The sequence below is a fragment of the Aythya ferina genome, assembly GCF_964211825.1.
Source record: "Aythya ferina genome assembly, chromosome: 13".
In the NCBI taxonomy this organism is placed as follows: domain Eukaryota; kingdom Metazoa; phylum Chordata; class Aves; order Anseriformes; family Anatidae; genus Aythya; species Aythya ferina.
The window spans coordinates 3,914,683-3,936,390 of NC_140311.1; the positions used below are offsets into that span (position 1 = coordinate 3,914,683).

General features: G+C 35.3%; 2 long non-coding RNA genes across 2 annotated transcripts in view; one reads left to right on the top strand and one right to left on the bottom strand.

Annotated features, from left to right (window-relative positions):
- The window catches only part of LOC311444173, a 207,822-nt gene that overhangs the window by 131,971 nt on the left and 54,143 nt on the right, over positions 1 to 21,708 (bottom strand). Inside the window, exons 3-4 of the long non-coding RNA XR_014697684.1 lie at positions 9,108 to 9,216; positions 6,130 to 6,285 (exon numbers count right to left, since the gene is read on the bottom strand). This is a non-coding gene — a long non-coding RNA (uncharacterized lncRNA). The remainder of the gene's footprint in view (positions 1 to 6,129; positions 6,286 to 9,107; positions 9,217 to 21,708) is intronic.
- On the top strand, positions 572 to 18,745 carry LOC311444174. Its single transcript, XR_014697685.1, has 3 exons — positions 572 to 677; positions 3,449 to 3,574; positions 16,809 to 18,745. It is a non-coding gene; the product is annotated as an uncharacterized lncRNA (long non-coding RNA).

Genomic DNA, 21,708 nt, shown 5'->3' on the forward strand with positions numbered 1-21,708 from the left:
AAGCACTTCTGTGCACTGGCCAGGTGACAGAGTATTCCTGATTTCTCTCCAATGGTCTAAACTCTAAGGACTCAGGAACCTAGACATTTCAGTGCTCCTACTATTTTGAGTTTGAAGAATCAAAATCTTAGTTTCCAGGTAATTTCCACAAAGAAACATGGCTACGTTTAAGTTCTTATGGTTTCAGTGATTCTAATGATAATTTAAATGTATAAATACCTTGTCATATAAAAATGACAGGCTACCAAGTATACTGGTGATAAAAAGTATTTTGTAAATCCAACATAAAAGCAATTACAATTACAGAACATGCTTTTTGCACTCATACATCTGAGTTTTCCAGTTACAACTACATGCCTCAGATGCCTCAGGTAAAGAGGAATTCAGCTTGCCAGCATAGAGAACTTGTGTGATGCAATGAAGGAAGCTTAGATTATGTCCTACAGTTTTACTGAAAGCAATGTCTATAACCTTCAAAAGCTTTGAGCATGTGTTGTACAACTCCAGCATTGAAAAGGTCAAACTTCTTTTTAATTTTTCTCTCTTATTTGCCATCGCTTTCCTTTCAATAGGTAAACATAATGCTCATAAAAGAGACTCTAACAGGAGAAGCTCCAGCAGGCCATTGCGTTGAACTTCTGAACTTTGTACTCTTATGAACAGAAGTCAGGATTGGGGTAAGCTTACTCAATCTACTCTACCTGTCTAATTAATGAACTTCAATTCTGAAAGCTGCCTGCTTCTCACAGAAAGGTTGGCAAGGGTAGGAGGTTGGGAGACAAACTGTTCTTTCAGAAAATTCACATGCAAAAATCTAGACAGATGCTTTCAGCACAGTTGAAAGAACTGCTCTAAGTACTTACCTTTTCTGAAGGTCTCAGAAGGCCATCTGAAAAAAACTTGAATGCTGGAAGGTATCTCCTGTTTGAGAATATCTGCCTCTGCCTTCCACCTTGGCCAGGTGAAGTGCCTATCCATTGGTTGTGCTCTTCACAACCACTCCACCCCATTTCTGGGTGTGGCAGAAACGTGCTTCATCAGCTAGTTGATGAAAGCAATCATTTGAGACCCTGTCCAAGAGCGTAGACCACTCTGATGATATCATGATGTAACAGTGACATTTGAAAGGAAAGGTGACATAAGATCAAATCCATCTGTTCTATTAGCATGCATTCTTCCAGCACAAATAAATATATTTGCCCTTATACATTTGACAAATACTTTCCATTAACCCAGTGCAAAGCCCATTTCCATATTCCTGGATATTTATAGAAAAAAAAAAAGAAAAGTATTTTTTTCTGCCAACAAATAGCTATAGATGGCAACATTCAACAAAATTAAATAACTCCCATCTTAATCAAAACAGTCAAGCGCCCAGTTTCTTTTCTAAGTAAGATGACTATGAGGTCTTCAGCAGAAAAGCAAAAAACAGAACAAAAGAAAAGAAAAGAAAAATGAGGATAGACAAGTCCACAGAATATTGTGAATTAATTTCACCAATGTTTACAAATTAAATTTTGCATAAATGTAGTTACAGTGTTGCAAATGCAAAAAAAAAAAAAAATTGTTAGATTTATTAAAAAGAAACAAAAAATGGACAAAGATCGAAACTTTTTCATCAGGCACATATGTAAGAACTTGTTTGAACAGAATCAGAATGTGAGGGAATCTACACAAGAGCAGAACTTAATGAGAAATTCCAAATAGTTTGAATGAAATGTGTTTATCCTATATTCTGAGAATTCACTACTTTCTTCTCTTTGCCTTCTAGAGGACCTGAGGACAAAGGTAGAGAAATAGAGTAGTATCTAACATTTATATGTACAAATCTAAGATCAGTCAAGGTCATCAAAACATGAGCTGAGGCCGACTTCCTTTAATTTGCAAGAAGCTCCATTGCTTCCCCTGGGGATGTTTCAATAGCCAGGGAATGTGACAGAGTAACAAAGGATGTTTATGGCCTTTTCATTTACTGTTCCACTTCACTATTCCATTAATAGCATCAATGTTATATCTAAAACTCTCATACTATAAAAGGACTCTGTGGTAAGATCTTTAAAGGTTTGTTGCAAATTAGAGGGTATATATCTTTTCTACTTTGATTTCATACTTCTGTCTAGAATTTAGCTTCTCCTTCCTCTTCATATTGAAAGCAAACCTTATAATCAACTTTGACAGTTTTCCTTAAGGCAACAAATGACCTTTGCTATTTTTCTATGTGCTCATTTTACACTAGATGGAAGTAACAGAACTTACAAAAGTTCCTTATAATGTCCATTCATCTTGACTAGATGGCAATGCTTTCTGTATTTGCATCTCTTGCCATCATTTACTTTACTATGATATTCTCTCATGGATTTTTACCAACCATCTTTGTTATCAAAAGCTTCTTTATTTTTATCTCAACATGGTACATCATCAAGTAGGTGTAGTGTGTAAGACTGCAGGCAAAGGACTGCTTGAAGGGTTTTATAAACATGAATACAGAAATGGAGTAACACTAATGAATCTATTAGCTATTCAATTCAGATCCACAACTGACAGTCCTCACCAATGACTACTAACGAGTAGATACATATAGATATATATATATATATACATATGTATACCCACACTTTCTACATGGAAGCATTATTTATAAGGCACCTAGCACACTAAGTATTGTCTATATAAAGTAAGAAGAGTCTCCAGGCGTTAAAACAAAAGAAATAAATAGTAGTCCACACAAGATAATGTGAGTAAATATGAACAACCGTTAGTGGATAACAAAATAGGCCATGGTACTTACTTAGAGGAATGTGCTTACTACATGGTGCTTACTTAGAGGAAGCATCATATGAACTATGTGTAGCGTTTGGTAGCATGCAGATTTTCAACATCCTACATATGTCCTAACAGAGAACTTTTTTTATCTGATTTGGCATCACTGCTTACCACTAGTGCTCTAGACCCCAAGACAGTTTAAATTACATTACATCACCAACCAACATGAATATATCCTCATCCTGCCCCCCCACCCTGTTTTCCCTTTTTTGTTTAATTTACGTCTTCTATTAGGAATTGTCCTAGTAAACTGATCTAGACTTACATTGAAAGTGGGTCCTAAGAGTTCTGTTTCACCTCAGCTAATAAATTGCATCCCAGGAATGCAATGCTGAGAAACTTTAAGTGCATTATTTCTCCTTTGAAATGTCAATCCATCTTGTGAATCTATTAATAACTCTCTTAAAAACAATTCATTTAGTAGAGATTATGAATTTACTCAATCCAGAACAGACAAAAAAAGAGTAGTCACTAACATATCCTCTAAACAAAGACGATCGATATTTAACAGTTTACAACATATTATCTGTTTTTCCATGTTGTGGTGTTACTGCATCTCTTATTACAATTTAAACAGTGAGCAAAGAAAAAAAGCTTTTATCCTTTCTGTTTCTGTTCATTCCAGGACACTGACTATCAATTCAGACCAAGTAAAAGAACAAAGAATTGGTTGCGGAATGCAGGTACCAGTAACTAGACTGATGAAAGGCCACACCTACTGCTTCAAAGAAAAGGCATACTGAAACCAAAGGTGAACTGTGTTTGTTTTTACTTGTCTAGAAAATGAAACCATAAAAAATCATAAACATATGTTAGTATTTGCCTACAGTATACCAGAGTTTGAGTGCTGCCCTTACGGAAGGTTGAAGTCAACATGATGCAACAAGATAAAATAGTACTTGTGAGCAGTTTGAATTTGATCTGTCATTATAACAGTGTAGGTCAACATTATAATTATCTCATCTGGTTAAACAAATAGGCCAAGGAATGCAGTATGGACACAGTCACTGAGAAACAGAACTTTATAATACAGTACCTTTAAGTGAAGATCAGAAAGAAAATGTTGAGAAAGAACTGATTATATCTAATTATAACTGATTAATGATACTATTTTTGTTTATTTATTTAGACCCTTTGTTGAAACATCTAACATAAATCTAGGACTATTGGTTTGATTCTTCTATAGATACAACATGGCTTTATAATTTTTAATCCTCTGTCAATTGAGGGAATTATTTCATAGCTCAATATTTCCATTACTGCAGACAATATGTAAAAGCACAAAATGGAAGCGTCTTACTAAAACTATTTTAAAATGTTTTAAAAACTTATTAAAACTAAGGTATGAATGACAATTAGTTCTAAATTCATACTACAAATAAAAATTTTGCTTTAGACCAAACATAGAAGCCATCTTCTCCATTGATCTAAGGAAACAGGATGAAGGTAATGGACAACATGTGGGAAACAGTCCAGAAATAGAGAGCACCAGTATCAATGTCCAACAACTTCTAGTTGGAATTTCTCACTCCTTCAATATTTTTTTTTCTAATCTGATGATTAGTATTATGCAGGCTTAAAAAATGTGTCTTTTAGTGTTGCAGTTTCCTCTAATTTTACCAACAGCATCATGCAAATTTATAATAAGAGAATAAATGTTTTTCCTTATTTTTAAGTGTTAAATGGGTAGTTACAGTTATACATTTAACTTTTTTCAAGATTTGTCTAATAGGTTTTTGTCTTAAAGATACTGAACTTTATTTATGATTAAATAGCAAACGTCATTTGAAGCAAATAAATAGTTTGCCTTTAGATACGCTTATCTTAATTTCTCTCCTAGGTACTTTTATTCCAGCTCAGTAAAACTTTACTAAGGAGTACTGATATTAGCCAAAATAAATTTTACCTAAGGAAAAACTTTCATAAAAAAAAATCTCTCTCTATATATATAGATATACACATATATATTCACACACAGAGAGACATACACATGCTTATATGTTATTGCTGACTAACAAATGTAAGTCTGGAAGGCTTATATCAACTTGTCTTCCAGTGTAAGACCAGTACTCGCTTAAATTCTAAAGTAAGAATTAAACAGCATACTAACCTTGAATTAGTCCTCTTCACTAATACAAATTTAACCTAGCTTTGGAGGATGCACAAAGAAACCAATTAAACATTTTAGCTACAAAAGCAATGCTCCTTTACAGGAGGGCACAAGTGGATTGATGATCTTCTAATACTTCCCAATGAACAACTACAATGACACATAAAGGGTCAAACATTTGAGTTCTATGCACCAGAATAAAGGGAAATGCAGTCATTCTTCTTCTTTTGTTTTTCCCCAACAGAAAAATCAAAGTAAAATATTTTTATCCTGACTACAGCAATACAACCGTCACTACTTATCTAGGGCTAAGACCAGCAAGAGTGAATTTAGAATACGAACCTAATTAAGCAGGAGGCTTTGAACTAATTATTTTTCCTGAATGTTAGATGTCTTTATTGTTCAGAGGTGAATACAGCAGTGTAAGAGATGAGCAATCTGAAGCCAATATTTTGGCGTCTGATTTTGCTATGATATGGCTGCTATGCCTGTACAATTTGCTGTCAGTAGGCCTGCCAGGATCAACTGTCCCTGCCTTTCCAAGGGGCTAGCAGAGCCAAACTCTGGTGCTGCCCTTTCTTCACTGCAGAAGTTCAGAACTCCTGTAAACATTCTTACAGTTGTGTGTAAGAGTTGCTACCCTTTCATTTAGTACATCCTCCCAGCGAGAGAACCCAAAGGATTTAAATAAAATTCTATAAAACAGAGAGCAGGCTACGTGCCTAAGAGTGAAGGATCATCCCGACGTATTATTGATTAACATCTAGCAGACACACTATAAATGAGGTATAATTTATCAGGACACAGCGACAGTCTTTGCTTTCTTAAAGCTCATCTTCTATTCACTCTTCTAACTTCCTTTTGGCTAAAGCAATTTCTTGAGTTCGTCTTCAGCCAAGTGTCATCTGTTCTCTCCCATAATCGTTACCCTTCTCACTAATTAGTAAGGTTTAGCTTCCTCCTGTTATACACTTAATTAACTTCTCCACCTTTGGAAAAGCAATTTCCCCTGGACGAATTACTATCATGACTGTTTCATACAATGAACTAGTTCTAAGCATAGATTTCAAATGAAGTAATGTTGTTCAGAAAGACACTGAAAGGTGTGGAGGGCTTTCTGAAAGTGAAATGACCCTATAAGGATGGCAAAGATAACCACAAAGAGAAAAAAAAGAAAAAGAAAAAAAAAAACTTACCCAAGGTACCATCATCAGACTGGTGTACAGACTGGTTAATGCAGGAAAGAGATGGACAGCCACTGAAGATGAAGCCTTGAAGATGAAGCCTTGAAGAAGACTTTTGTGTGGATTCCAACTCTGTGTGCTTATTGGCACAGCGCACTGGGCACAAACCTACAGACAACACATGTGCCACGTGCTACGCAATAACATTAATTCAGTCCCTTTGTAGTCTGCTAATATTTTTAACTGCATAATAACAGTGAGTGTAACTAAGCTCAAAGCTCTGCTTGTCACCCTGCTTCCTTTGAACAGATATCTAACAATAAAAACACTTCTGCTGAGTTGTACTTAATAGGTCAGACAGAAAGAATGGGATGGTGGCACAGCAATAATAGAGGCACGTTGAGTAGTACCAGCTCAAACAAATGGCAAATCACTAGTACAGAGCATAATGCAAGTCTCTGTTTCTCCTCTCTATCTTTTATGAAACAAACATGCTACCTATCAGGACTTGATATAATTCTTGATAACAAAAACAGAAAGACAGATTTCAAGTTATTTCTTCCTATAACTGGTTCCTTATTAAGTGGCAAAACAAAGGAAGTATGTTTTATTGATACAAATTTATGCAACTGCTTATGGACTCAGAATGCTTGGCCTAGATTCACAGTGATGTGTTGAGACTCCTATTGCAATGGAAAAAGAACAAGATACACTTATGCAAATTTCCTTCCTAGGACTAGAAACACTTTATGTACCTCATAATTGGCTCCAAAAGCAGGAAGTCACTGAAATAAAGGATATGAATAAAAATCATAAATGCCATGACTTTAATGTTAGCTTGCCTGAAGTATATCAAACACCCCTATTTGTTTTTTGTGCTATAAGGAAACATTTTGGTAAAAGAAATAATAGGGATTTTTTAAAAATTGGGTTAATTCTGAATATTAATGGCCTATTTGAAAGAATACATATAAACAAATCCCTGCTTTTCATCTTAGATAGGACTATAGATTTGGTTTGTATACCACTTGCTAGTCTCTTGCCAGTGGCATATATGATACTAACAGTTAAGAGTAAGTGGAGCAATATGAACTGCGTAATATCCTAATAATATCTTCTGGACAGAGATTAGGAGCAAATAATGCATACAAGAATCTCCTCAGAAGAGCACATTAGAGCATTATAATATTTATTTTCTTTATTAGCACTTATCACTCAGAAAAGTTGGCAAATTATTGTTTCACAGAATTTAAATGTTCATTGTGAGTATAGTATCAAAATGTTAAGTGCCTGAAAGACTTTTTATTAGCACTGATAAGTTTCTTACTTCCTTTTTCTCACAATTTAACATTTGTAGCCAGCTGTTTTACTCCAATATTCATTGTTCTCTGGCTACTTGTGAAAAACAAGTGCAGTGAGTGATGCGCACAGCCACGAAGCATTAGATGCAGACAGGTCCTGCCATGGTCATTTACACCATATAAGTCAAATGCACAGTTTGGAATTCTGACAGCAGAAATCCATAAAAATGTAAATAGTGATTGTTCTGCTCTTCTGTTGCCCTTCTACCTCATTTCTCAACACTCTCCAAAAGACTTATCTTTCTCCCTGACTTTTGTCTGTGAGAACTGTTATGTGATCATTCCCTACTCTTCTAATCTGCTCAGAATTCTCAAGAATGAAAAAAGCTTTTCTTGGCCTCATATTGTAACAAAAAAAAAAAAAGAAGAGCAACATGGCATTTTCAGAAGTTGCTGTGTTAAGATTTATAATAATCTAGGTCTGAAAATTTTCAAACATGAAAATCAGTACCTATTACACATCATGATTGATTCTTACAAGAACTGAGGGATCTACTGGAACACTGGTCAGACTGACAATGCTTGGGAAGATGAGACAAAACCATTGAGGCTCAAGCATAACACAAAATTCCATTTGGTTTCAGAAATTCTCAAAGTACAAATACTAGAAAACTACAAAAGTATGGGGGATGTATTACATGCTGCTCTTTTCCGTATACTCTCCCTAGCCACTGCCAGGGGACAGGATTCTGGGAGAGTGGCATGGAGCACTGGCTATTCTTCTGTTCTTACTGGAGCAAAATATCCAGAGATACATTGGATTCTCTACCCTATAAAGTCTTTAATATCAAAATTAGAAGTCTTTGCAGAAGACTGTACCATTTGCACTTTGAACCTTGGAAACTGGGGGATGTAACCAATGCTCATGGTGCCTACTCTCTCCTCTTCTTTTTTTGTGTGGAAATCACAATATGGGAAGTAACTGTACACATCCATACCAAAAGCTATATAATTACATAATTCAATGTCTCTACTGCATTTGTTCTTTTTCCCTTAACAGCTGTTGCCTGATAAATGCTCTGTAACATCCCATATGACACACAAAAACACACACAGGACAGACAAGGCAAGAAAGACCTAACATTCAGATTTTTAGCCTCAGTTTAACCATGAATGCCAAAATTCAATATAGTCATCAGAAAATGAGTTTTGAGCGTTTAGAAAAGGCATCACTGTAACAAATACGACAATAACAATTCCTGTATTCCTTCTCCTGTGGTACAACGTTCTAATTCTCTTCTAGCAGGGAATAAGAGGTTGGTTGAGTGGTGGAGAGGAGATTAAGAAGGTAACAGGAATATTCTGCTGGCTATGCCAGTCAGCATGTTTGATTATTTAGGATCCATGTATTTAATGAACATAGGAGGTTGAAGTTTTTCTTGCCAAGTAAATGTAAATTTAATAAACATGAATGCTCCATTATTCTAAGTATTCCTATTCTATATATTACAAGGAAGATGAAAAACAGTGACACTTACAAAGATCATATATTTCTAACAAAATTTATCTGAATGCAACAGCTTTTTTTTCCTTTTAATTAATAAACTTATTTTACTGAATTCAGATTACTAGTAATCTGAAATTTTAATTAATTACATTGAGTTTAGCTAATAATCTTTTGCAACTCACCTCAATTCACAGAGTCCCATAGCAAGAAAGACTATAATAAGATCCATATGGATCTTAAGATCGCCACTGAACTTGTTCCAGAATGTTATCAAAAACACAGATGGGATTTCTAGAAGAAATAATAAAAAAAAAAAAAATTATTCTGCAAAGGTCATGTAGGGAATTTCCTAGTTGCAAAGTCTATTCATTAGAATGTCAACTAGAGCTGTTCAAATATTAAATGCATTGATTTGTGAATGTAATTCCTTCCACCCCCACCCTCCCATAAAAACATAACCTGATATGCACTAACTTATGGGGTAATGTTACTTTTTACTGGCCAACATCCATACAACTACCAGTTGTATTAAAGAACATTTTCATATATTTCCAAGGTTTTGTGATTGTTTAGCAGGAACTCCACATTAGAATTCGCTGTGTACTGTTTTCCTTGGTTGTTATTAAGTATACTTAATACTGAAATCATGAAATAGAAGCAGTGCAGTGCAATACATGTGATGCTGGCTGTATAGCACAAATACAGAGCCAGAAGAAAGGAAAACTCACAGAGCTACCCACTGGCAGAGAACTATTTATCTGTTAAATTATTGTTAATGCTCTCTCTTTATAGATCATAGCAAGCAGAAGAGTTCATTTGTCAAGATGCTGGAAAGTACTCTGTTTAACATAAAAGAAAACAGTTATTTGAGAACAACTTAACAGAAGAGGGACACTACTGAAAATTTAGATCCTCTTCTTTTAGGCTGATTGCACTACTATAAATTTGGAAAAAAAAATCTCATATAACAGAATATGATGAGAAAAGTGTACTAAATCAGGTATAACATAGAGGATCACGGAAGAAGGAAAAAAAATACCAAAATGATACCTATATGAGTTGACTGAAAAATAGAGTTGCTTCTTCAAATTTATTATGTTTTGCTTTGAGGACTGTTATTTGTAGGTCCCCTCTTCTTTGCTACATGACTGAACATTTAAGAATGAGACCTTCAGACTCAAACATGACTTAACCTGATAAATTTCTAACCCAATTTACAGCAACGTCATGCATATGCTAAAATCCATCTAACATAAATATTTAACGAAGAAATAAACCTGCCAGAAGAATAAATTTACAGCACATTTAGTGCACAGCATTTTAGAGGTGTCTGCCGAGTAGGTTTTGCTGTCGAGACAAGGTTTTAAACTGCCAATAGTTTAAAAGTAGTAATTTTTCATTGCATTTCATTCGTAAGCTCTGCTCCTTTTAAGAGACTCCAGGCTGTCAAGGTTAATTGAACCCTCAGGGCCCTCGGAATGACTGCACTCATTGGGGCTCTGCAGGCTCCTGCCCAGCTCCCTGATTCTTTTGCTCTAAATCTTGTCTCGAATGATCTTTTTCATAAATACAATTTCAACTTTAATCTCCACAATGATGATCTGCTGATCTAATTCTCTGCTTTAGACCTTTATCTGTCTGCCCGGACTAAAATGACTATCTTTCTGGCATTTTCTGATCAGCTTAAAACACCTTACTTACGTACAACGTACTTATGGTTTTTTATTAAGGAGCAGAGGAGGAGTAGAAAGCTAGAATTTTATTTTGTCTAGACAGCATGACCTGCACCTGTAGATGACACACTCACTAATTCCACATCCTAACTTTTTGAACTATCCTGCTTTTTGCCATCAAACACTTTTAAGACTTGGTCTCTGCAACAGCCTCAGAGCTATTTCACAGAGCTAGTGGCAGATCAGTCGCACTTCCCCCAGTCTGTGACCATCCATGACCGTCATCTAGCTGCTTCTTTCTTCACCATACTTGTTTGAGGGCAGATCAACATAATTGCTGTATTTGTAGTTCAGGATTTAAGTACACTGCTTTTCCATCAGTTGGTCACGTAGGGATTTTCCCTGGTTGAGAGCCTGTGATGATGCAACTCATCAGTTTTACTAAACCCAAGTGCTTCTGTTCCAAGGTTGGAATAAGTATCAAGGAAAAAAAAATCATAAGAAACAAACAAGCTATGTTTGTATTTAGTTTCATCTAATTTGATGCTTCATTACAAACAAATTAGCTAAATTTCCCTGCCAGATTAGTCTAACACCTTTAAACCAGTTCTATTCTTCTATCAAGTGCAGGTGCTTCACTGTGTTTAGAGGACTTGCTTTCCCTTAGGAAAACTGACTTTAACAAAATTTTTGCTTTCCTTCTGAAATAGAGCTTTTCAAAATTTAACTTGTCAGGTTTTATATTGGAAATGTAATTCTAGTGAAATGAAAACGTAACTATTTTGACTTCTTGTGGTCATTCAGAGAAAAATAAGTACCCCGATACAGGACTATTGCACAGACTGCATTCTACTTCCTGATGAATTACATCAAATGGCTTCCTTTTTTTTTTTTTTCAGGTCTAAGGTATCCAATCTCCTGTCTAAGACCGAAGGATTACTGATGTCTGTAGAAAGAGTGCATTTTCTCCCAAAATGAAATTTTATACCCCCAAAAAACAACAACAACAACAACAACAAAACAACAACTGAAATCTAACTTTAGAAAGAGTCATAGCCAGAAAATCATAGCTTGAAAGTAAAACTGAAAAAGTGAAAAATAGAAAGAATGATACAGTCAATAGGAGTCCTTCTAATGACATAACGGAGCACAAGTGGGAGTCTTTAAAGTACCAATCACTCTGAAACTTAAATTAACCACTCACTGTTATACTTCTGTAATTAAGATAGCAAGAATAGAAATAGGAATAAATAATAGATCTAGAAATAGTCAATACAAGCTTTATCAAATTGCATTTACAACCACTGAAATCGACTCTTAAGAAAAACTTCCAGCTTCACTTTCATTTAAATATTTATATTTTTCAACAGTCTACAGAAGATTTTATTTTTTGTGATTTTTGAAACTCACGTAATGAATGAATTGCTGAATTTATAAACAAAGAAGTCATGGATTTTCAAATCTGGTAAAGCTAAAAACTTCAAATAAAACCCCCAAACATCATGCTACATAATGAACAATGCCATAAGGTCTCCTCAGACCCTTGCGTTCTGGGTGCTATAAGATGATGTGGCTGATGAAACCTGACACAGTACAAGATACTGGATCAGGAATACAAATGTAAATCAAATCTTTCCAGACAAGTTAGCACACGACCAAGTAGCATCTTTGTACCATTTTTTATTACAAATGGAAGATGTATTACCCTCAAATTGCTTTAATGTTTTTAACCATGATCTTATTATTAAAGCCGTATCACCCTTGCAGAAGTGATTGAGTACATTACTTGTATAAGAATAATTTTCTGATTTCTTGGAATATGCATTGCCTTGGGTACACTTTTCCCTCAGGTAGTCCTTGCCTCCTAAGAGATTAAGATACGTTTTTAGAGACTTCATCCATCTGAAGTGTCCCAGTTTCAGTACTTCCTCAGTTTGTTCACATGCACACATTCTTTTCATCTTTTTCTAACACTGAGAACCATTTAAAACTAGCACTGACAGAAATGTATTTTGCTCTGCTTCAACTTTTCCTGATGAAAGTAGTCCTTTCCTTTTCCCTGAGGAAGTAGTCACTGGAACTAAGTATTTATTTTAATGCAGGGTGCAGGAAGGTATCAGCATTTCTGTTTATAAAGCGGGATCATCCACTCTGCTCTGTGTCAGGATGAGAATGCTAAACTGCATCTCAATGACTAAACCCCAGTATGGAAGATTCATGCAGCCTTCTGTACCCTGAAAGGCTATAATAATTAACTTCTCAATAAAGCTGTAATTAATTATTGACAATTTAATGTCCCTACTTTTAACCTTAAATAACAGGCAGGAATTACTGGCTGTCATCTCTTCTTTAGCATTGCCAGGTGCAGCACACGTGTTCTCAATCAGGTCACCCCATCTACATCAGCCACTTACACTGTCCATTCATACTGTAGCTGCATCTTTCCCTTCAGAATAGTGATGGAGTCTTCAATTGAATAATTTACGTCTGAGTTTTATAATAGACACTCGTCATTTAGTAAAATGAGCTGCTGAACAGACTTTAGAAGTGGATCCTCTTTAACATTTTCTATGAAAACACGTTTCTCTGCTACTCAGAAAAAAAAAAACAGAATTATGATGATACTAAATAGTAGCTACTGAACTGGATGCTCATCTATGCCCTATTCTAATCTTTTTCTCTGCAGCCACCGTGTTTTGAGCACATCTATTAATTTATAAAGTGTTTGCTGTTGTAGACAGCTGTTAAACAGTTAATAGGAAATCTATTGCACTTTGCCCACCAGCATAACTGCATTCTGCCTAATAAACTCCTCCTGAACTAAATAATGATTCTTCTTGTTCTTTCACACCTCTCACACTGAATTCACAGTTGTACAGTTATATATTTCACATTGTACAGAAAAAAATATTATATAGCCTCTCCATATAAATTGCTTTTGTATCACAAGGTTTTAGAAACTCTCTAAAATGAAAGACAGATTGAGAATATATTTGTAAACATATAATTTTAATTTACTGAAATTTTAAAAACAAACAAAAAACATATTTTAGATGATCACATCCAAGGTGATCATCTACACATACATACATCTATACATAGATGAGCTCCAAAAATCTTGCCTGTGCAAAGGATCCTTTACTACAAGTGTGCAGACTAATGCCTGAGAAAAGCCTTAAATCGGTCAAGTTTTACTTGGTACCCAGAAGTTTCCTCAAAGAGAAATATTTTCATTGTTATAAGTTATTATAGCCAGGGTAGAGGAGAGAAAATCAAACTGAAAATGATTCTTTTATTGCTACAATGGCCCTAGGAATTAGTGAGAACAAACTTAATTACAAGAACACTAATTTTGCTAGACATCAGAGAAGAACCCAGGAGATCCAAGACCCACAGAAATACAATCACTCACAAAACACTCACCTTACTCCTCAGCTGTCTGATGATCATTTCTATCACCACAAAGTATATTGGCCTACACCTCTTGCCACCAAAGGCACTAAGTAATATTTTCAAAAGTTGCCTGAGAGAAGAAATACTTTTTTTTTTTTTTTAATTGAAGAATAATGACAGTTTTCATCAGTCATAAACTATTTTTTTTTATAAGCTAATTCTCATTTTATTGCCTTTAAAACCACTACAGTGTATCGTAAAATTTGAGCTACCTTCAAAAGAATGCAATTATCATTTTGAGTACAACAGGAAAAAATGCTCAAAGGTACTAGTATTTAAGAACTTATCTTGTCCCTTAAATTAGGGAAAGCTACCAAGCAATGAAAAATTGTATTTGACTGAAAAGCTTTTGCACAGTTTATTATTAATTAAAGAAAATTAACATAAATTATATGCTTCACATTTTAAATACCTATTATTAACCATACTGTTGTATTTGAGAAGTTCACTTAGTGGATAACATATGTCTACTTCTGACAGTTAAAAATTTAATTTACAAATCCTGTGTTTATCACTAGTTGGCATCTGACTGACTTTTTGGTGAACTTCTGGTTAGAAATTTTATGTAGAAAAGATATATGCAAAGACAAGCAAGATTCAGAGCTAAGGATTACTAGGAAAGTTGAGTAATGACTCTGAAACCTGTATTTATTGGCCATTCAGTTTCACACCTAAGACAAATGGTTTCAAAACAGGCACGAAAACAATGACATCCAAAACAAGGAAAAGGTCTTCCTATTTAAATGCAGTTGGGAAAAAAAATTATGGGATGTCTTCAACAGCTGCATTTTGCTTATAATTTCTGAGCAAGCTTTCTTATCGTGATTGTGTATGTGTTTGAAGTATTTTAAGTGGTTGAAATACATAATGATTCAAGGCTTCACAAACTAACGTTCTGTTTTATCTTTATTTTGGGAAATACATTTGATTTGCTGAATGCCTTGGTTAGATATAAAGGGTTATACCGATTTTTATTTTTATTTTTTAATATTGTGGTTTTCAAATGGCAGGAGAAGTAGGCAAGTGAAGACTTTCAGTTATTCAGATCTGGGTCTGAAAACAGATAAAAGCATTTGGGGCTGAACATAACCCCATTACTGAAGATCTATGCTCTGAGTCCGTTGAGAAGCCCTAACAGTTTTGCTTACCAAACATGCATTTTAAATATAAGATATATTTTATGATGAATCTCTAGTAATAGACACAAATTCTTTTGAAACAAGTGTTCAATTACTTGTTTCCAGCCATTTTTCTGTAAATGTTTACAGCCGATTTAAATGATTGCCTCTGTCAGCTGGTACAGAGAGGCAGGCAGGCTGACGCTCATGTTCAAAAAAAGACTGTGTAATGTATATTACATACAGCACCCCCAGCCCCCATTGCAGTCTTTTAGCATTAGCCTATCCACATCAGCCTTATCAAACAACAGCAAGCCCTAAGGTTTTCCACCAGACTTCAACTTTGCTATTCGGCATGGAGTTTTTACATTAACCTTCATACAATGTGCATCAGTGCATAAATGTTTCCCACGTGGTGAGTTGACAGCTACACATGCCAAAAATCTCTCTTTCCATGCAATCTAACACCAGCAGAACTGCAGGAAAGATTTTTTTTTTCCTCATGTGCGGCTTGAGTCAGCTGCAGTGCAAGTCTAATAACCATACAGTGATCGCTTTAAAAAAAATGGTTGGAGAATTTATTTGTGAATCCAGCATGCTGCACATTTTGGTCACAGGGAAATCACAGGTAGATTCTTCTGTTTTGAATGTTTATTTGTGACTGTTGTACAGCATGCTGCATGCTGTATGGCATGCCTCTCTGAAGCCATGTGATGGTATAAATCTTTCGAGAAGCTGTTATACATTCCTCGGAGGGCATGTCGTTGAGATTTCTTTATTGAAGTCACAAGTTTCCTTTTGCTTGCACATATTCCCTAACACTTCCTGAAGTTTGCCACCTTCAGGCTTTCAGTGAACTCTTATTAAAATGAATTTGGCATCTTGTGCCTTTGATTTAATTCCATTTTTTCTTTCATGGGCATTACAAATTAAACAGTGTGACATGTGGAAAAAAAAAAAAAAAAAAAAAAAAAAAAAAGGGGTGGGGTTGTGGTTTCCTCTTTTCAACCTACCCTGTACTTGAAAAAATTTCAAGCATAAAGCCAGAACAGCCCTCTGAAATTTGAAAAAAAAAAAAAAAGAAAAAAAGAGGCTGTTTCTAGGATAAACCTGTATTTTTCAAAGTAAATTTAACCTTTGCATGTAGCAAACAGGCATTTTTCTTTGGGCTAGAAACCTTAAATTTCTGATATATAGTTTAATGAGAACATTTTAGAGCTGTTAGCAAAAAATTCCAAGTGGGAATTAAAAAAAAGAGTAAAATGAGTCTGAAGTTCTCAATTCTGATTCTGCCTTCACTTGCAAAGAACAAAAAGCTTTTTTAATGCACATGAATAAATTCATAGACTGTGAGAAGCTCATGTACGGTTACATAGTACCCTGCATTATAATTCCTCAGTGAGATGTTCAGAGACAAACAGCTCCTCCACTGATTCTTTCCATATACAGTTCAGCATAAAACCATTGCAAACTTTTAGCCCAGCTGGGTTCATGAATGCTTGTCTGCATCTACTTCTCAGTGACCACATCCCTGCTGAAATATAAGCGCAGCCCTTCCCAGATGTGCATCAGGGTCACTGACTCTGTGGTATCACCTTGTCCTTCCCTAAGATTCACCCTCACTCCCTTTTCCTCACAGCAGGAGGAAGACTTTTCCCATCCCCAGAAATCTCTAGTCCAGACATGGGCATAGCAATGGAAAGCTTGGGGAAGTTTCTGCTCCATCACAAAGCACTGGCCTCACATGTAGCCTCCAAAGCTGAAGAAAGATTTGGCATGATTCTACAGTGATGAAAACACCCTCAAAACCTGCATAGTCATCATACTAAATCAAAAACTTGCAATGGAACCAATGTCTGAGGAACTAAACGAGAAAGCAGCCTATGATAAACATAGTTTTTACTTTGCTATCGTAAGACAGAGAAACACTCTACTATACATTACACACTGTATAACCCAGGCTATATCCAGGCCGTATTTTTCATGGGCATGAAGGAGGGTTGCTCTTCTGCTCTGACCACTGTGGAACCAGAATGGCAGCACAGCTTTTCTGTGCTTTTCAGCCTACCAGATTAGATTATTTGCTGATATTTCAGTGATGAAACAGAAAGGTCATCATGTATTACATTCATAATGCATCTATAAACAGCCTCAAATGTAATGTACTGTTACTCAACAATGTTGATTCTGTACAAGAAAATCTTATATTGTTTAATCTCCTCCCCTCAAATATTTGCCTTTTTTTTTTCCCCAAAAAAGTTACTTTCAAGTGAAACAGCGTGTCTGCACACACTCAAAAACTACAATATTGTGAAGTCAAGCAGAAATTTTATTATAAAGCAATGAACTAATATGCATTTTAGTGCAATTAATGCATGATGAAAATCAGGCAGTAGTGGAGATCCAATATAAGAAAAAAATATATACATTGGAACCAGAGGGCATCCAACAGAGATGCCTGCACACCTGTGTGTGCCTTATGTACTTTCTACATTAAATTAACGGGGGAGGGTAGAGATCAGGCACAGAATGGTGACCAAATATACATTTTATCACATTGGAGAGCTTCAGCACTTCATAACCTACTGCAGACAGCTATTTGGGTATCAAATGTTAGACAACACTCACTAATCCTCAGTCATTGGCACTTTCCACAGTCCCTTTAGAAGCCCTTGAAATCCAGCCCAGTTACTTAGCTATGTGCTAAGGAAAGGATTTTGGCTGTGCACCGCATATGGCTGTATACCCATTTCAAGTTTTAAAGAAAGCACATTTCTCAGTTGGGAGCATGGGAGCAAAATTCCTATCAAAGCTGTTAGGAGGAAAGGTGAACTGATCTAGTCACACAAAATGCAGTTTGCATGTGGTAGACAGAAAGAGAAAATGCAAAATCTAGCTGGCTAATTAGCCTAACGCTCCAGTCCTTTTCTTCGGAGAAAAATTACCCTTAGGCAAATCATCCCCTGTAGTTTATTTTATTGTAGGACTCAGCTGGCATGAGTGGACACCTAAATGTAGTTGCAAATATTTAGTAATGACAAAAGTGTTTGGGATAGGTTGGGATTATTTTTAATTAGAGCTGTATATAACAAATCAGTGGGGATGTAAACACTGACAAATCATCCTGTTTCTGGCTGGGACTGTTCTGCTTGATCAGCTACCAGAATGGTAGGCCTACACCCATCAGGAGATTTAGGACAGCAAATTCTCTTAATCTTTGTTTTGGCTTTTACCGCCAACTAAATATTTACAGTTTTGGAGGACTCCAGGGAATAACAATGTTATCTAGTACTCTCCCAATTATTTGAACATCCATATAAAGCCCTTTAATTATCACATAGCTGCCAATCTGCTAATACACATAGCAGAGGTCGACGTTTTAATAGCAGTAGTACATTAAACAAAGGTAAAAATGTATTAGTATTAAGTGCAATTAAATTAAGACAGTTTTGAAATAGTTCTATGACCTGGGTAGTTACATAGGAGAAATTAATGAAAATCTAAAGGACAAAACAAAAAGGTACAGAACAGACTTGGTATTTTCATTATCTGTAAAATAAATACTTTGAAAATTACCGTCTTAAGTTTTGCTGTTCTTAATACTTTAAAACAGGCTTGCCCGACACACAAAAGCTCCAACAGCTCAAACGCTCAAAACCCGTGTATTCACATTGTGCAGAGCTACAAAATAACATATTTACATTCATGTTAGAAGATGCACACAAAGGAAATGCAATTCCAGAAACTTCAGAAGCAAAGTCTAAAGGCCAATCTATTCCTGCTGCCAAGAAATGCGATTCCAAGAGAGATGACACATTAAAGCGAGAGAAAATTGGCTTTTAATTTCAGTAGTGCAGATGGGTCAGAGTCTACATTAGTTTCTTTTTTTAAAGGCGTTGTTATAGGCAAAATAACTGCACATACATCCTTTGAACCCTTGTCTTTCTGTTGTTTTAATGAGTCAAATGGACTAGCATTTCATACACGGAATTGTTTTTCACAATCAAGCTGATTCTTGAATGTTAAGATCCCGTTCTACATTCATACTCTGACATGTATGTGCCGAGGAGTTCAATTTGAACTTGTACTACTTGCACAATTTACAGCCTGGGTACTATTTTTTGGATTTTACTGAGGGAGTCTGGGTAATAAGGAGAAAAACAGAAAAAAAAAAAAAAAAAAAAAAAAAGCATAGAGGAAATGGATAGCAGGAGATGTATTTATGTCCATTATGAATAGAGGAGCAGACCGATTTGGTCTTGTGACTGAGCTACGAGTGAAATCCAATTTGCCCAGGTTTCATTGTGTAAACCAGGTGAAAAGAAAATAAATTTGTTCTACAATAAATCATTTTTTTCCATACTGGAGGAAAATCAAATTCAGAGTCAAAATCAAGATCCAAAAAGCCTATACTGAACTAATGAAAACTAGGCAGACATAATCAAAATAAAGCATTGATTTATTTTGTTGCCACAGCTGCAAAAACATCTTTTAAAGCTTGTCCTTTTCTGCAGGTCACAGAAAAGAAATGTTTTATCCTTTGCATATTATCAGTAGCTTGTTTTTAGCTAAGTGTTTATTGGGCCTTATAAACCTAACATATTAGGTTTATAAAGGTTTATTATCTTTTTCCTATAATTTTACTCAACTGCAAAACTACTGGTTCTCGAACATGTAGGGAGATATCCTTCCAATTATTATTGTAAATGCGTGTCAGTGGAATACTCCAAATATCTCTATTCTTTTTACTTGGCAGGCAGGCAAGCTAGAACATTGTAACCACTTATTGCAGAACTGCTCCACTGCCAGGGTTATGTCCAGACATAGTCTATGCAAGACAGAGAATCTGATTTTCAGAACAGACTAATCAGCTAAACTCTATGCTGCCTGGAAAAGCTACAAAAAATGTTCAGATGCTAGATTTTATACAAGGTCAAAGAAATGACCCTCCCCTGCCCCCCCCCTCCCCCCCCCCCCAACCAATATATTCAATATATATCATAAAAAAAAAAATAAAATAAAATGTAAGAACTACAGAATTGGTTCTTATTTAAACTGAGTGACTATGCATAGAAACAACATTCTTCCAACCCGATACAGGTAGCCACAGGGTGCTATATGAACAATTAGAATAACGGTAGAATAAACTTTTTTGGAAGGAAACACAAAGCACAATAGTATCAACAACGTTGGAGTTCAAGTAGATTGCATTAATTGATAGCATCAGTCATTACAATAAATACATAATACTGTAATCTGCATTTTGGAGAATGATATTTCCAGGTCTTGAAAGAACAGTACAAAAAGTCCGTCTTTTTTGCTGTTCTTACTTTCATGGTGTTAACTTCCTTTTTCAACACTGTAAACTATACTTTCCCATGATTGTGTGTATTTTCTAGAGATGTCAATGATATGCAGAAATGTAGAAAGAATTGAGCAAAAATTGCCTGATGCAGTGGACAAACTGCATGATTGATTTCTTTTCTTCTCTAAATATAAACATAACCAAGCAAAACATTTTACAAAGAAGAATTCTTTAAAATGTTAATTTTGTTTATCAGCAGACACATGTTTCTTTGCAAGAGATGATGTCTTTTAAATAGGTGTGTTTATCTCTCATACAGTAGTAGGTTTCTATTCACTTGCACAGATAATTTACTTCAGTTATACTTGCTGTGTATACCTTCCCCTTAAATACTAGGGTAAGCTGTATTCTCCCCAAGACATAAATGCATCACTCCAGCTGATGTGAATAGGTCATGCATTTATCAAGGAAGGACTGAAGAAATGAGGGTTAAACATTAGAAATACGAATGTCAAGCTGAAGGAAAATAAAAGTTAGCAGATGTCAGACACTACCTAGGCATCACCTTCGCCAAGAACAGCAAAAAGACATTTTTCCATTAATATATTTTCTTGTTGGAAAAGTAGAATAAATGAAACACTGATCCAGTTTCTTTGCTGGTTTAGTGCCATGAACTAAGTACGCTGTGTCTATAGGAATGGAGAATACCTGAAACTACAGTTACTTTATTATTTGCTCTGTTTAAGGAAAAGCAGCTGTCTCTCGTGATTCTGTTAGTGTTCTGTAATGTTCTATTAATATTTCCAGTCTCGTACACCCTAAAATCAAAAGGTATTATCAAACAAGTCAGGGTAAATAATTCAGAGTTCTATCATATATCAAAACATTTTTTAGATCACAAAATATGAACTACAAGCAAGAAAACATAATCAGTTATCTGGCATAACATGCAAATAATCTGTTCCATTACTGTAGAGATATCTAAAGCAAGACTGTAAAATGCAATGAATCTGATAACACGTTAGTGTTCAAACAAAAATATAAAGCATCTGTGTTTGCTAAGTATGATTTCACAATTTATCAAAAGCAATTTCTTTCTCAGAGACTTATGGTATAGAAATTTCCATTTTGTTTTTGGTCTCTTGCTAAGAAGTTACCTTCTTTGCACAGTACTGCAATTTTCCTGTTACATTCTTAAATTGTCAAAATCAAATCTAAGATGATGTACTAAATA